This window comes from Xenopus laevis, chromosome 7L (assembly GCF_017654675.1).
Source record: "Xenopus laevis strain J_2021 chromosome 7L, Xenopus_laevis_v10.1, whole genome shotgun sequence".
Lineage (NCBI taxonomy): Eukaryota > Metazoa > Chordata > Amphibia > Anura > Pipidae > Xenopus > Xenopus laevis.
Window position 1 is genome coordinate 137878941 of NC_054383.1, and position 16996 is coordinate 137895936.

General features: G+C 42.1%; 1 long non-coding RNA gene across 1 annotated transcript; it reads left to right on the top strand.

Annotated features, from left to right (window-relative positions):
- On the top strand, positions 1 to 7329 carry LOC108696845. Its single transcript, XR_001932337.2, has 3 exons — positions 1 to 110; positions 3827 to 4812; positions 7139 to 7329. It is a non-coding gene; the product is annotated as an uncharacterized LOC108696845 (long non-coding RNA).
- Positions 7330 to 16996: the final 9667 nt, after the last annotated feature.

The following is a 16996-nucleotide window of genomic DNA, read 5'->3' on the forward strand; positions in this document are numbered from 1 at the left end:
TAAATGTAATAAGGAGCCAAGTTATACTCTGGGGCGGGAACTTGTCTCAGTGGAAGTGTTATTGTCGCACAGCATTCTGGGAGATTGAACGTTAATGATGGGGCTGATGGGTAAGTGATGGCAAGAAGCAAGTAGCTGAGCTTCAGACTCTGTGTGTGACTAAGGCTGCATACAGACATCTTTGTTTCTCTCTTGTGCTCTCGTATTTACCTCACACACACCTCAGGTGCTGGGTCCATATTTCCCTCACATTATTTCCCTGGGGTTTGGGTCCATATTTCCCTCATACAATGGCAACTATAAAACACATTCAATATCAGGCTACATTTATATTGTATTTAATTTAATCACTGTGACCCTTAGTTTCAAATGATAACTGAGTAGACAAATTTGAAATATTAAGGTCAGTTGTAAATTTTCCCAGAATCCCACTCTCTGGTTTGTAGTAAACAACATGTAACGGTCAAACAGCTGCTTGATGGTCTGACATCAGAGGGTGATGATATCACAATGGCAGCGGAGCAGGTATAAGCTGTGCATGTGATGATTCATTTCAGACCTTGTGACTGACTGAGGTTAGTGGGGGCTGAGCTTATTGGGGGCTCAAACTTCATGATTTGTATCAATGAAACTGACACTGTGGCACCAAAATCATTTCCCTTTATCTTATATGTAAGGGGCCTATTCACTAAAGGAGGGAAAAACATGGGAAACAACTAAGAAATCTGCTTTTTATTTCTCTCCTGAGTCTCTGGGCTTAGAGGAAAATAATATTGTTAGCCCCTATGTTAGTAAATAAGGCCCATTTGTGCCATAAGACGAGCAGCCTATTGTCACTGTACAAGTGCCATATCATAATAATAATGCAGAGCTTTTCTATCAAAAAAGTGCATTTTATTTCATTTTAAACATAAAAAGTAGCCCCTTCCTTTTGTAAAACAAGATAAAACCCCCTACTGTCACATAAATGATATATACAGGTATAGGATCCCTTATCCGGAAACCCGATATCCAGAAAGCTCCAAATGAAGGAATGGCTGTCTCCCATAGACTCCATTTTATCCAAATAATCCAAATTTTTAAAAATTATTTCCTTTTTCTGTGTAATAAGAAAACAGTCGCTTGTACTTGATCCCAACTAAGATATAATTAATCCTTATTTGAAGCAAAACCAGCCTATTGGCTTTATTTCTTGTTTAAATAAATTTCTAGTACGCTTAAGGCATGAAGACCTAAATTACGGAAAGATCCGTTATCCGGAAACCCCAGGTCCCGGGCATTCTGGATAACAGGTCCCATACCTGTACCCATATCTATACTAACTATAGAGCTTAGTATCACAATAGCCTTTGTATTATGTCTGTCCAAGAAATCATCCAAGTCCCTCTTATAGTCATTAACTGAATCATCACCCGGCAGTGCATTCCCCAACCTCACTGTCCTCACTGTGATGAACCCCCTACTCTGTTCCTTTAAATGAAACTTCTTTTCCTCTAGTCTGAAGGGGAGGCCTCTGGTACGTGATTCTCTTTATGGGTAAAAAGGTCCCCTGCTATTTGTCTATAATGTCCTCTAATGTACTTGTAAAGTCTAATCATGTCCCCTCACAAGCGCCTTTTTTCCAGAGAAAACAACCCCAACCTTGTCAGTCTCCCCTCATAATTTAACTCTTCCCTCCCTCTAACCAGTTTAGTTGCACTTAGTCTCTGCACTCTCTCCAGCTCATTTATATCCCTCTTAAGGACTGGAGTCCAAAACTGCCCCCATACTCCAGATGAGGCCTCACCAGGGACCTATAAAGAGACACAATTATGTTTCATCCCTTGAGTTAATGCCCTTTTTTATACAAGAACTTTATTTGCTTTAGTAGCCACAGAATGACACTGCCCAGAATTAGACAACTTGTTATCTACAAAGACCCCAAGATCCTTCTCATTTAAGGAAACTCCCAACACACTGCCATTTAGTGTATAACTTACATTTATATTATTTTTGCCAAAGTGCATAACCTGCATTTATCAACATTGAACCTCATTTTCCAGTTTGCTCCCCAGTTTTCCAGTTTAGACAAATCACTGTGCAAAGTGGCAGCATCCTGCATGGAACCTATAGTTCTGCACAATTTAGTCTCATCTGCACAAATAGAAACAGTACTTTCAATGGCCACCTCCAGGTCATTAATAAACAAGTTGAAAAGCAAGGGACCTAGTACAGAGCCCTGCGGTACTCCACTAACAACACTGGTCCAATTAGAAAATGTTCCATTTACCACCACTCTTTGTAGTCTATCTTTTAGCCAGTTCTCTATCCAGGTACAAATACTATGTTCCAGGCCAACATTCCTTCATTTAACCAGTAACCTTTTGTGTGGCACTGTATCAAATGCTTTAGCAAAGTCTAAGTAAATCACATCCACTGCCATCCCAGAATCGAGGTCTCTACTTACATTCTCATAAAAAGAAATTAAGTTAGTCTGGCAAGATCTATTACGCATAAAACCATGCTGGCACAAACTCATAGTATTATGATTTGCTATGAAGTCCAGTATCTTATCCTTTATTAAACCTTCGAAAAGCTTTCCTACCACTGACGTCAGACTAACTGGCCTATAGTTTTGAGGCTGAGAACGGGATCCTTTTTTGAATAGAGGCACCACATTAGCAATTCGCCAGTCTCTCGGCACTATGCCAGATCTTAATGAATCCTGAAAAATTAAGTAAAGAGGTTTGGCAATCACAGAGCTAAGCTCGCTAATTACCCTGTGATGAATACCATCTGGTCCCGGACCATGTTCTAGTCTCTTTTGAATTTCATCATGTGTGAACCATGCATCATTAGTTGTATTACTAGAATTGGGACTATTAAGAAGGAAACATTCACTTACTGGTTCCTCATTTGTGTAGACAGACAAAAAATATGAGTTCAGAATCTGAGCTTTTTTTTTGTTCTGATCAACCTGCTGACCTCCCTCTGATATTAAAGGTCCCACCCCTTCCTGCTTCATTTTTTTACTGCTTGGTGCAATATCATTTTTCATACTGGTTTTAGCTTGCCTGATTTTTTTTTTTTTTGCATGATTTATTGGCCTCCTTGTGCCTTATAAATGATTTGGCTGTCCCAGCTAACTTTAAAGCCTTAAAAGTACGTCTTTTCTTACCCACCTCAACACTGAGGGGCAGATTTATCAAAGGTCGAAGTTAAAAAAAAAAATTCAAAAAGACCAGTCGAATGGAGGTCGAAGTGGCCCGAATTCGACCTACTTCAAATCGTACGTTTCGAAGTAGCGCTGCTTCTATCTACTTCGATTCACAGTTTTTTTTACTTCGACCTTCATTCTCCCAAACTCCCCCAATTAGCTCCATACAGGTTCTAGGAGGTCCCCCATAGGCTAAAACAGCACTTCAGCAGCTTTTAGGTGGTGAATGGTCAATGTTTTAAAAAGACAGAATGACTATTCCCTAGTCGAAGTACACAAAAATAGCTTGAAATTCAAAGTTTTTCACTTCGAAACACCTCGACCTTTGAATCTGCCCCTTATATTGATGGGACTCATGAACTCACACATAAAAATTATCCCAAATGTTAACTAATAACTCGTCATGTTATTTCTTATTGTCCTTTAGTGAATAGGCCCCAGAGGTTTTAAACCCTTGCCTGCCCATGCTGACTGTCATTTCCCTTGACATTAGTTACTTATAAACAGAAGTAATGACAGTAATGTTGCAGTTGGTCATTATTTGTTATTATGGGGTTCCCGAGTGGGCCCAGTGAGTGTAGAAACCAGGCAGTGCCACTAACTAGGTCTCCATTTATATTGTGCATGCAGCTTCAGCGATGGACAGGAGCAAAGTTATCACTACTATGAAAAGGGGGCAAAAGCTGCTATAGCCAAACCCTTTAATCATCAATTTCATCCCAAAAAGTCCAACCCGTTTCCTGGATCAGATGCCAAAGATCCAGATGTAGAGAAGAGCCACAATGTCGGCTTCCCACCACTGAGCATCTTCAGGAAGAAGAAGAAAGGCCCAAATGCCCCATGAGGTTACAGAAGGTGCAGATCCAGAGAACCCAACTGAGGAAATGACAGTTGGAGTTTCAGTTACAGACAAGGGAGCATCAGTCTCATCAGAAGAGAAACAGCTCCCTGAGCTCAAGCTGACAGCACTTCAGAAACAAATCCTTCAGGGTTGTGATTGGCTGGAAGATGACATTATAGACGTGGCACAAGCAATGCTGAAATGGCAGTTTGGAGCCGACGGCCTCCAATCCATCATTGAAGCCCAATGGCAGGTTGTACCTGTGCCTGTCCCAGCTGTACAGATCCAGTTAGATAGAGATCTGAACCACTAGTTGGCATCTTGTTTCAGATCCGATAGAGTGGAGATCATGGACAGTTTAAAATCCCCCAAACTCAGCAATTCCATGAAGAGACAAATCCGGGAATACTATTGGGAAGTGGCCCCAGATCCTCTGGGAAGCCTGATACAACTAAAGGTGCACCAGCAACCCAATGGCAATGACTGTGGGGTATATGCCATAGCCAATGTGTGTGACTTACTGGCAAACAGAGTCCCCACTGGCTGCAGGTATGATAAGAAGAGAATGAGACAGCACCTCATTGAATGTCTGGAGAGGGGAGAGATCACCTCATTCCCCAAAAAGGCCCAAAGTTCCTCACAGAGTGTAACAAACAGGCAGAAGAGAGACAAAAAAGAGAAAAATAATCCAATCCAGATGAGAGTGAATCCTTTTTATTTGGAACTGAACCTATTAAAAAATTGATACCAACAGTTCCAGAACTAAAGGAGAGAGGTGAGTGCACGTGACATTTACACAGATCTTTTTCCTGTAACATTTAAGAACCAAGGCTTGACATCATTGTGTGTCCTTTTTACCCTTGTGCCTGTGGATAGAGGACAAATGGCTTTAAAGAGTTAAAGGGATACTGTCATGGGAAAAAACATGTTTTTTCAAAATGAATCAGTTAATAGAGCTGCTCCAGCAGAATTCTGCACTGAAATCCATTTCTCAAAAGAGCAAACAGATTTTTTTATATTCAATTTTGAAATCTGACATGGGGCTAGACATTGTGTCAATTTCCCAGCTGCCCCTGGTCATGTGACTTGTGCCTGCACTTTAGGAGAGAAATGCTTTCTGGCAGGCTGCTGTTTTTCCTTCTCAATGTAACTGAATGTGTCTCAGTGGGACCTGGATTTTACTATTGAGTGCTGTTCTTAGATCTACCAGGCAGCTGTTATCTTGTGTTAGGGAGCTGCTATCTGGTTACCTTCCCATTGTTCTTTTGTTTGGCTGCTGGGGGGGAAAAGGGGAGGGGGTGATATCACTCCAACTTGCAGTACAGCAGTAAAGAGTGACTGAAGTTTATCAGAGCACAAGTCACATGACTTGGGGCAGCTGGGAAATTGACAATATGTCTAGCCCCATGTCAGATTTCAATACTGAATATAAAAAAAATCTGTTTGCTCTTTTGAGAAATGGATTTCAGTGCAAAATTCTGCTTGAGCAGCACTATTAACTGATTCATTTTGAAGAAAAAATTTTTTCCTATGACAGTATCCCTTTAAGGACAATGATCCACAAAATGTATTGCTGCATCTTCCCTTTCGTTTATCCCTGAGCAGGGCTGCCATCAGAAATCACGGGGCCCCGCACAACAAAATTTTCTGGGCCCCCCCCTCGCCACCCCTCCCTCAGTATGAAGGCCACACATGACACAGGCATTAAAACATGAAGTGCCCCCCTACAAGTTAAAAAAATAACTTTGGTGCCCAGACCCCTCCTACAAGTTTTGGTGGTCAGGTGGTGGTTAAAGAAAAAAAACATTGGTGGCCAGGGCCCCACACATAAAAAAAAAAAACAATTAGCCAGGGCCCCCACGCATCTTTAAAAAATAAAAAACAATTAGCCAAGGCCCCCACGCATCTTTAAAAAATAAAAAACAATTAGCCAGGGCCCCCACACATTTTTTTTTAAAAAAAACTATTAGCCAGGGCCCCCACGCATCTTAAAAAAAACAAACAAAATAGCAAAGGGCCCCCACACATTTAAAAAAAAAAACAATTAGCCAGGGCCCCCACACATTTTTTACAAAAAAAAAAACCAATTAGGGCCCCCACACATCTTAAAAAAAAAAAAAAAAAATAGCAAAAGGCCCCCACACATTTAAAAAAAAAAAAACAATTAGCCTGGGCCCCACACATTTAAAAAAAAAAACAATTAGCCAGGGCCCCCACACATTTTTTAAAAAAACTATTAGCCAGGGCCCCCACACATCTTAAAAAAAAAACTAGCAAAGGGCCCCCACACATTTAAAAAAACAATTGGTATGGGCTCCCACAAGTTAAAAGAAAAAAAAAACTGCACGTACCGTACATAGCCAGGGAGTTCAGATGCCGGTATCTTCAGTTTCTTGTGCTCTGATTCGCCAGTGAAATGTAAGTCCCGGTAAAGGTGCATGGTGATTGGATAAAGTAGAGGGGAGGTTCAAACTTCTCCAAACCAATTAGCATGTGGCTTTACCGGGACTTACATTTCACTGGCGAATCAGAACACTAGAAGAAGTCATCGGAGCTCGGATGCAGGGGGCCGGCTGTGCAAGTAAGTGCAGCACGGCCGGGCCCCCCTTAACTCCCCAAAACATCCGGGCCCGGGACAACAGTCCCCCCTGTCCCCCCCCTGATGGCGGCCCTGTCCCTGAGGCTTCTGCTTGCCCTAGCTGGTGTAGGTTGCCTCAGTAAGGCTGAGGGAATGAGCTAACGTCAGCCACTTTTTGTGGACTTTTTCATTGGATCAGCTGATCAACACCCTGATGCTGCAGTGCATCATGGGCAGGTGAGTAGAGATTCATTCCTGGCACAAGTCAAAAGAAATTCTCTTTGAGAGTCTCAAAACTTTGGGTGGCCCTGGAGTACAACATTGAGCTCGCTCTAGCATTAGACTATACAATGTGCAGGGAGTTGCAGTACAACAGGGCAGAATGGTGCACTCCTTTATTATAAAAAAAGTACTATATAGATCACAGTAGACTTTCTTGGTACTGTACATTGCAACGGGGGACATGTGTGGCACAAGAACGTCCCATTAACGGATACTAACTGGATCTTTCTTTTCATTGCAGATTTGCCTTACAACATCCTCCAATGGGAACTTTCCTACAGAAAATGCCAGTCCCAAAGAAATGCTGCTATTTAATGCCCTTTCCCTGCTCCCTATAACGATGTAAATATTTAATAATAATTAATTTAATATAAAATATAATAATAATAATAAAAAATACAAATATATAATAATAAATAATAATACATGTATTGTAGTGTACTCATTTCTTGAGTGGAATGAATTCATGTGGCACATGATGGGCCCAGAAACCAGAGGGTTGAGGGTCTGTCTGGCAGTACAAGAGTCTGTCTGACACTACATAGGTCTGTTTGGCAGTATGGGATCTGTCTAGCAGTACGTACGTCTATTCGGCAGTACAAGAGTCTGTCTGGCAGTACATGGATCTGTCTGGACGTACTCGGGTCTGTCTGGACGTATTTGGGTCTGTCTGGCAGTACATGGGTGTGTCTGGCAGGACTTGCGTCTGTTTGGCAGTACATGGGTCTGCCTGGCAGTCAGGGCCAGATTTAAAAACTATGTGCCCCTAGACCACTCAGACCCCCCACCCCCTTGCACCGACCCGCTCTGCACGCACCTGACCTGCTCCGCTTGCACAGCCCCAGTGCCTTCGCAGCTCCGTGTTTGCCATGGACTGGGCGGGCGAGAGATTCAAACAACTGTAAAAACCTCCTGCCCAGTCCCCAGTTAAGATGTGGCCAGCAGGCAGCACGCCGCCCCCAGCTCTCTGCTGCCCTTGCCCCGGGCCTTTGTGGCCTGCTCACAAATCTGGGATTTCTGGCATTACCATACAGAGTCTGTGTGGCAGGACATGGGTCTGTTTGGTTCTGGTAGCACATGGGTCTGTCTGGCAGTACATGCATGACAAGCACTAGACAAATGTCCCCTTCCCCAGTTGACACAGAGAGAATCGGAAAACAAAGGGGGGAGCCCTCACTAAATGATTTATCAAACATGAGCTCAATGTAATTTTCAGAATTCAGCAACTGGAGTTATAAGCCCCAATGTTACAACTGGAACTGAGAAATTAGTATTTATCCGTAGCACAGAATGATGGTTCAGGCTGCTATAAAGCCATTGGCCAACACTTTGCATTTTCCCATCAAACCTCAAGGGCAGGTGTGGAATAATGCAACATTCTTTTCAGCCAAAAATCTGCAGCTCCCCTTTTGTATCTGCTCTCTGTCCTTTTGGCTGCCTGTGTAATTAGCACTCGGCCTGGCGTTACAGGAATTCAGAGGTTAAATACAGGCTCGGGCAACCAGAAACACATTATTCCCTGATTGGACACAGGGTCAGATTGTTCTGGAATTATTGGAGGGAAACCCAGAATCCCCAAGATGCACTGGGACGAAACAAATAGGTATTTGCTTCTTCTCTGGCCTGAGGAAGGGGGGGGGGGCAATTGTATATGAATTGAACTCTATGTAGCATACATTGTTATTACTGCTCTCACTGCCTCTAGTCAAATGAAACTCTGTTATTTATGGGACGGAGTAGGATGGGGTAGATACATCCCGCTAATCATAGGGTGGGGGGTGCACACCTGAAATTCTTTAAATAAGAAGGAAAGCATTTTACAATACAATTGGCTTGGTGCCAAGTGACTTTTTTTACTTACCTGACACCCCAGGCCTGTGCTCCAATCAGCAGAAAACTGCACCGGCCTGGGGTTTTTCCTGCGAGCACCACAAAGAGATCCTTTTCCTGCTTCATCGGTTTTCAAATTTCCCGGGGCAGACGCATGCGCAGTAGATCAAAATAGCTGTTTTTCTTCCACTTTACTGCGCATGCGCAACTGCGAGAAGACCCGAAAAAGCAGCAAGAGGATCTCTCCATGGTGGTCGCTAGAAGAACCCCGGGCTGGTTTCTGCTGAGAGGAGCACCGGCCTGGGATGTCAGGTAAGTAAAAGTAGTCACTTGGGGGTTCCTAACTTTTGGCACCCCCAAGTGTAAAATGCTATTCCTTCTCCTTTAATTATCTAATTCAAAATGTAATTGTAATTCTAGTCTACTGGGGGGTGACCTACAATGCACACAAAATTGCAATTCAGCCATGGATTTTTGCCTGTCATAGGTGACTTATACCCTTTCTCGTGACGCTGGTGATCCACAATATCTTTGGGGTGGAGGACTGGACCCCCAAATTTATGCCACTATCTCTTATTGTGAGGAACATTTCCTTTCTAATTCCAAAGGAACATTGTTCTATGCCAGTTCCAGTTTAGCCAATGCCGTTATCCAGTCTCTCATTGTGTCAATGCCTTGGGGTCACTGCTTGGCCGGCATTGTTTTTTATTTAACTCTTTCAGACTAGACATTGGCCTCAGACACCTCTTTTCTTGCACTACTCTAGCCACACCCTAGCTGGCTACTTGTGAAGGCATTATAGCCTCAGAGTAGGATTCAAGGAACTGAAAATCAAAGTGGAGGCCAGAGACAGAGAATACTGGGGGGCTGCAATGGTAATTCACCTTTAAGCTAATTTTTAGTATGTAGAATTACTAATTCTAAGCATCTTTTCAATTGGCCCTTTCTTTCTTTAATTTTCTTTCATTTTTGAAATAGTTTTTGAAGTATTTTGAAATATTTGCTTCCAAATGGGTGTCACTGACCCCATCTAAAAACAAATGCTCTGTAAGGCTACAAATTTACTGCTACTTTTTATTAATCATCTTTCTGTTCTGGCCTCTCCTATTCATATTCCAGTATGTTGCTATGGTAATTTGGACTCTAGCAAACAGGAGAATTTGCAATATATAATAAAAAAGAAAAAGTTAGTCTTTTAATTTCGTTGACTCCTGCCGGTCCTATTCCAGTCTCTCAGCTGTACAAATGGATCAGCGCCTATGGCAATGGAGAAAACAAACAACAAAACCAAAATATAGTGTAGTAGTTTCAAATATTCCATATTGACAAGTAGGGGCCGATTCACTAACTTCGAGTGAAGGATTCAAAGTAAAAAAACTTTGAATTTCGAGCTACTTCGACCATCGAATGGGCTACTACGACTTCGAATCGAAGGATTCGAAGTAAAAATCGTTCGACTATTCGACCATTCGATAGTCGAAGTACTGTCTCTTTAAAAAAAACTTCGACCCCCTAGTTCGCCATCTAAAAGCTACCGAAGTCAATGTTAGCGTATGGGGAAGGTCCCCATAGGCTTGCCTAACTTTTTTTATCGAAGGATAATCCTTCGATCGTTGGATTTAAATCCTTCGAATCGTTCGATTCGAAGGATTTAATCGTTCGATCGAAGGAATTATCCTTCGATCGTACTATCTGTGCTAAATCCTTCGACTTCGATATTCGAAGTTGAAGGATTTCAATTCCCAGTCGAATATTGAGGGTTAATTAACCCTCGATATTCGACCCTTAGTGAATCAGCCCCCATGTGTTGAAGTGGGGAAAAGAAGGTGATGTCTTGTATTACTTCCCCTTTAGATAACACTTCACTCTTTCAGACTGTGAGATAATATCCCATGTGGTTTTCCCCTTCGCTGACCATTAAATCTTCCAGGCATGCATGTGTGCTTATCCCAAGTCTGGCGAAAGTGCCTACTTACAAGATAGTAGTTTTATAGATGCGTAGAATAATCATTCACTTCCCCTCCTCCTCCGTCACTTCATATGCTCCAATATAGAAAACAAAGCTTCTCCAGTGTAATACTGTTTTATTAAAAGATTTCAAAAGATAAAATATTTTACTCACATTTCGTTTTCATTCATATAAACACCCATAGGCAAGCTTTCTAGCAGGTCACCCAGTTGGATCTGGGATAGGAGTATTGCCGGTGTCTCCTTCTCCCTCGTGGCTTACCCCTGCATCTCACCGTCCTGTCTGCCTGACGCGTTTCGCTGACCAATCAGCTTGCCTCTGAGGAAGCTGAGAGAGTGGCATGCTTACAAGAGCTCACAATCTAAAAAGGATCTGAGACAAGGGGTAGCTGTGAGGTAGTACAGGCTTCTGTTTATCTACATTCTGGTTGTTGGTGTGTTGTCTTGGTCAGTCTCTAGTGGGCAGTGCGCGTGGGAGAATCATTCGGAAGTCGGGAGTTGGGAGTTAACAATAACATGTTGGATTCTGTGTGTGTCCGATGGCAGGGAGTCTCAGTACATGGGTGCAGCCTGTATCAGACCAGGAGGCCTGAGAGATAAAGAAGTAAAGCTCCCCATACACGAGCCGATGTAAGTTGCCAACAGATTTAGTATGGGGCCCTCCAGTGGGCTTCGCCCTATCAATACCTGGCTGGAAGTTGAGCAGATGTCGATCGGGCAGGTTTAAAAATCAGATTGAGGACCACATTGGTTTGTTGATGCGACCCTCGATCCGACCGCCTGTATTCTTCTTGTTGTGATCCAATCGTTGGGCCCTAGGGCACATGATCGGATCAGCCCAATACCGCCCACCTCAAGATGGGTAAAGCTGGGAGAGATCTGCTCGTTTGGCAACATCACCAAACAAGAGGATCTCCCTATGTATGGCCAGCTTCAGAGGAGGTTGAGTGTAGAGCAAACATTTTGTCTTCTTTAGAACTCTTGAATGGTTTCTGGATTTTATTGGGATTACCCGTAAGTGTTTCCCACCATGTTAATTCTCTGTTGAGTTATCTGTAGAAATAACTCAAATCAACTGGACTTGCTGTGTGTTGTATTGAAGACATTTCACCAGTCATCCAACTGACTTTCTCAATTCAGAATAACTCGTCGTTGTTGAAACGTCTTCAAGGAAAAAACACAGCAAGTCCAGTTAATTTGAATTATTTCTACAGATCTGCCATGAACTGGATGAATGAGAATCTTCACAAACACTCTCTGTTGAGTTTGTTGGGGTTTAATACAATAATCTAATAGAGATGCACTGAATCCACTATTTTAGGATTTCGCCGAGTCCTGAATCCTTTGTGAAAGATTTGTCTGAATACCAAACCAAATCCGAGCCCAAATTTGCATATGTAAATTAGATTAGGGAAATGAGGGGAAAGACAACCACATGGTTAAAAAAAAACTTCCTTGTTTGTGTGACGAAAAGTCACATGATGTTTTGGATTCAGTTAGGCCAGGCACGTGGATTTGGTTTATTTTGTTGAAAAAGGCAGAATCCCGAACCGAATCCTGCATTTGGTGCATCCCTATAGTCTAATGATAATGTTGGTTACAGCACCATATGCACCAGGATGGAGTTGCCCCAGGCTTTTTGGATAGTATTCGCGAAAACTATGTCTTTGTTAAGGAAAAACAGCCTATTCACTCAAAGTTAAAATTTTTTTTTTTTTTTTTTTAATACATTTCAGGTTGGTCTTTGTTTATTAAAATTTTGAGTTGATGGGAGTTTAAAAAACTCCCATCACCTCAAATTTCGACCCTTTGTCGTGCCCGTGTAATGGAGCTCTCTTGTCACTTATATTATATATGGGTATTTGTTATTAAAAATGTTATTTAAAATACACTACAGATATGGGACCTTTTATCCAGAATGCTCAGGACCTGGGGTTTCCCGGATAATGGATCTTTCTGTGATTTGGATCTTCATACCTTAAAGGAGAACTAAACCCTAAAGTTAAAAAATCCCTACCCTACATAGACTCCCTCCTCCCTCAGTGGGCAAATTCGGGCAAATTCCCCTAAAGTTTTACTTACCCCTCGGTGCAGATTCAGGCATCGGAGTTCACGGGCGCCACCTTCTCTTTGGAATTCTTCGGAATGAGACCGGCACTTTGTCAATTTTTGTGAGTTTTGGCGCATGGTCTCATTCCGAAGTCCACCAATTGACTCCAAATAGGTTCTAGGCATCCCCAATATGCTAAAACAGAAATTCTGCAGGTTTTAGATGATTTTTGACGAGACAGTACATGATAAAATTCGATATTCAAATTTTTTTAAATTCGAATCGAATTTGGACCATTCCCTAGTCGAAAATTCATTCGAAAATTCACCTTGACCGTTGATAAATCTGCCCCTACCCACCATGCTCAGTAACTGCATAGGAAACAACAAAATCTGGTGAAGCTGCCAATCTGTAGATCATACTTGCCCTCGTGAGTCTTATATTGTAATAATAAGGTTCATTTATACACACCAAATTATAAAGATTTTAAAGCCAAAGAGCCTTGTTACTCAGCGGGTATTTCTGATGTCTGAAAGGTCTGTAATACAGAGTTTGTGTCAGGAACTTCATCAGGATCCCCTAGAATTGACATGAGAAGCAGTGATATCAGAAGCAGTTGCAGTTGGTCTGCTGGGGGCATTCTTGTCTGCTGCACTTGTACTATGTTATGTAGTTCAATCATAGTTTTCATGATTATGTAGTTAAATCACATTTTTCATGATTCTATTTCCTCTAAAAATGTCTTATATAGTTTCCTTGTCAACATCAGTTCTCTATAGGATTCCATCTCTCCATCCAAGGCAGCCAATCAGTTTTCCCACAGTAACGGAATATTATGGGCACACGAGTTCCAATTGTAGATAATCTCTAATGGTTCCCAGTTGAAGTTATTGTTCTAGTGTCCCCCAAAGCAGTAGGCTTAGCCTTTCACTCTCTCATTCTCACTCACTAACAGAAATTCCTATCATTCCCACAATAGTTCCCTATAGTCATTGCGGAACCAACATTTGTTCTGTGTTTGTATCAGGACCCCCAGAGCTGCAAATTACAACTGACTTTCTCATTGAGTTGAAGGTAAGTTTTATTTGTCTGTCTGGCACAATGGGCCTGAATGAATGGGATTCCATTGCCTTCCCTAGAGGAGAACTTGTTACAATTATAGAAACGATTGAAAAAGTGTGAACCAGACAGACGTGGATGGATACAAGGTAATTACTGTATTTATTCTATGCTTCTTGTACTTGTGGTAGAGTCCTGCGCAGGTCCATTTTTTGGGACCCGGACCCGCAACCCGCATTCTTACTCGCTTGGACCCGCTACCTGACCCGCAAGGACCTTTTCCGCAACCCGGACCTACTGACCATCAAGAATCAGGAAGTGCTGTCATTGTAAACCGGAAGCGTCATCATCGGAAGTAGGCTTAATCAGAAAAAAGGAGTAAAACAGGAAGTGCTGTCATTGTAAACAGGAAGTGGCATCATCGGGAGTAGGCTTAATCAGAAAAAAGGAGTAAAACAGGAAGTGCTGTCATTGTAAACAGGAAGCGTCATCATCGGAAGTAGGCTTAATCAGAAAAAAGGAGTAAAACAGGAAGTGCTGTCATTGTAAACAGGAAGCGTCATCATCGGAAGTAGGCTTAATCAGAAAAAAGGAGTAAAACAGGAAGTGCTGTCATTGTAAACAGGAAGTGGCATCATCGGGAGTAGGCTTAATCAGAAAAAAGGAGTAAAACAGGAAGTGCTGTCATTGTAAACAGGAAGCGTCATCATCGGAAGTAGGCTTTTTCAGAAAAAAGGAGTAAAACAGGAAGTGCTGTCATTGTAAACAGGAAGCGTCATCATCGGAAGTAGGCTTAATCAGAAAAAAGGAGTAAAACAGGAAGTGCTGTCATTGTAAACAGGAAGTGGCATCATCGGAAGTAGGCTTAATCAGAAAAAAGGAGTAAAACAGGAAGTGCTGTCATTGTAAACAGGAAGCGTCATCATCGGAAGTAGGCTTAATCAGAAAAAAGGAGTAAAACAGGAAGTGCTGTCATTGTAAACAGGAAGTGGCATCATCGGGAGTAGGCTTAATCAGAAAAAAGGAGTAAAACAGGAAGTGCTGTCATTGTAAACAGGAAGCGTCATCATCGGAAGTAGGCTTAATCAGAAAAAAGGAGTAAAACAGCAAGTGCTGTCATTGTAAACAGGAAGTGGCATCATCGGGAGTAGGCTTAATCAGAAAAAAGGAGTAAAACAGGAAGTGCTGTCATTGTAAACAGGAAGTGGCATCATCGGATCTAGAGAAATTTAAAGGGATTGTAGCGCTACTAGCGCAGCATTCATTACTTTTATTCTCTTTTATCTCTAAGGCACTGAGGATCTGTTGGTTTTATAGCAAAGGTAACTCTCCTTACAAGACCACAGTCCTCAGTGTTCTGCCTTCCTCCCACGTGTGGTGTCCCAGGTCTCAGAACAACGCAGCCAGTTTCTTCGGGACAACTCCACCTCTAGACTATTTTCTAATTTCTAACTTTTATTCATGAATTGCTGACGCTTTATTTTTAATTGTTTGATACCATGAACTCACTTTAAAATTACAACTACAGCACTAGCACCTTATTTAATTCATATAAGAACCATGAGCTTTTAGATTATTCATCAATTGTGTGTAGATAAATTTTATTGCGGGTCACATCACCTGATTTATTGCACTTGAGCACTTTAATCTTTTGAATTATATATAACACAATCGATTGAAATACCATTAATTGTATGTTGGTACTAAATTGATTGAGAACTAAGCATATGATTATAATAGCACTAAGCACTTACTGTATATAATTAGATCTCAATTCATTTTAGTAAGGTAGTGTGGGGTTTTACTGCTTTTTCTTGTTTTTAGTATCATCAGAAGTAGACATGATCAGAAAAAAGGAGTAAAAATCACTAATGAGAAGACCTGCCGCCCGACCCGCAGAACCGCCAACCCGCGTCTGTACCTGCACCCGGAACTTCTAGCTGCAACCCGCAGGGTACCACAGGTTTTTGCAGGTAACCCGCATGTACCTGATCTGCTGCAGGACTCTATCTTGTGGGATGGCAGATTTCTATGCATAGTTCCTCTGGAACACCTACATTAATAGTATAGATATATATCTGAATATCATATATATAGATACATAGACCTGCTTCCTGATGGAATTACTCCTACCCTATCTTTGTTTCCTGATGTAGACAGCAATGCTGGGACTACATAGGAAATCCCACCCTTCATGAAACAGGAGACCCCCTGCCAACTCCCCTCTTTATTAACATCCTTTTGGGACACCAGATCTTTCTGCTGTGGTGCCAACAGCCAGGGAACCCAAAGCCGGCAGAGAGAAATCCGGAAGCCTGGGACAGACAGGTAGGCCGCTGACACGCACAAGGGCTGCTGGGGGCAACATTAAAGGACTGGTATCAAAATTCAATTCATAAACTGAGCAATAATTCTATAATCTATAAACAGGAAATTCGTTTTTTGGAGTTACATTTTGGGGAGGGGACAAAAAGAATAAAGGGAGGGGTAGTAAATCAATATAGACATAACTCTATGGTACAGGCTATAACTCAATTGACATGTGACTTGCTAACCACACGGGGGCGCTGTAGTACCAATGGCAAATCTGCTCATCATTTCTGCTGATATTATGTCTTCATTTTTTATTACCATGTCTTGTATAGGATGATTCTGGGGAAGATTAATCTTGTTGTGTTTGGGCCCAATGATTTGGTTCTGTTGAGCTGGACTCTGACATAACATGTATAGAAACAGGGGTGCACTTACTGCCCCTTCATTCTGTGGGGGATGTTTCTTAATACATTGAGCACATTTGATTTGATTGAGGCATAGTCTGGGGGAATATTCTGTTGGGAGGCACAGTTATGTTCTGGGCTTATGGTGTGTTATAACTGAAGTTGGAGATAAAGTGAAATGTGTTTGTAAATATTTAATATTAGGCAGTACAGGCTGATACATTAGATAGGTACAAGGAAGGGTCGGATGCTTTATTCACCAGTAGCTCCTCCCAGCAGACAGGAGGGAGCCAATGAGATTAGAGGAGGGAAAGGGGTGTTACAGGGAGAGCTGGGAAGTGAATCAGGGGTACAGGCTGATACATTAGATAGGTACAAGGAAGGGTCGGATGCTTTATTCACCAGTAGCTCCTCCCAGCAGACAGGAGGGAGCCAATGAGATTAGAGGAGGGAAAGGGGTGTTACAGGGAGAGCT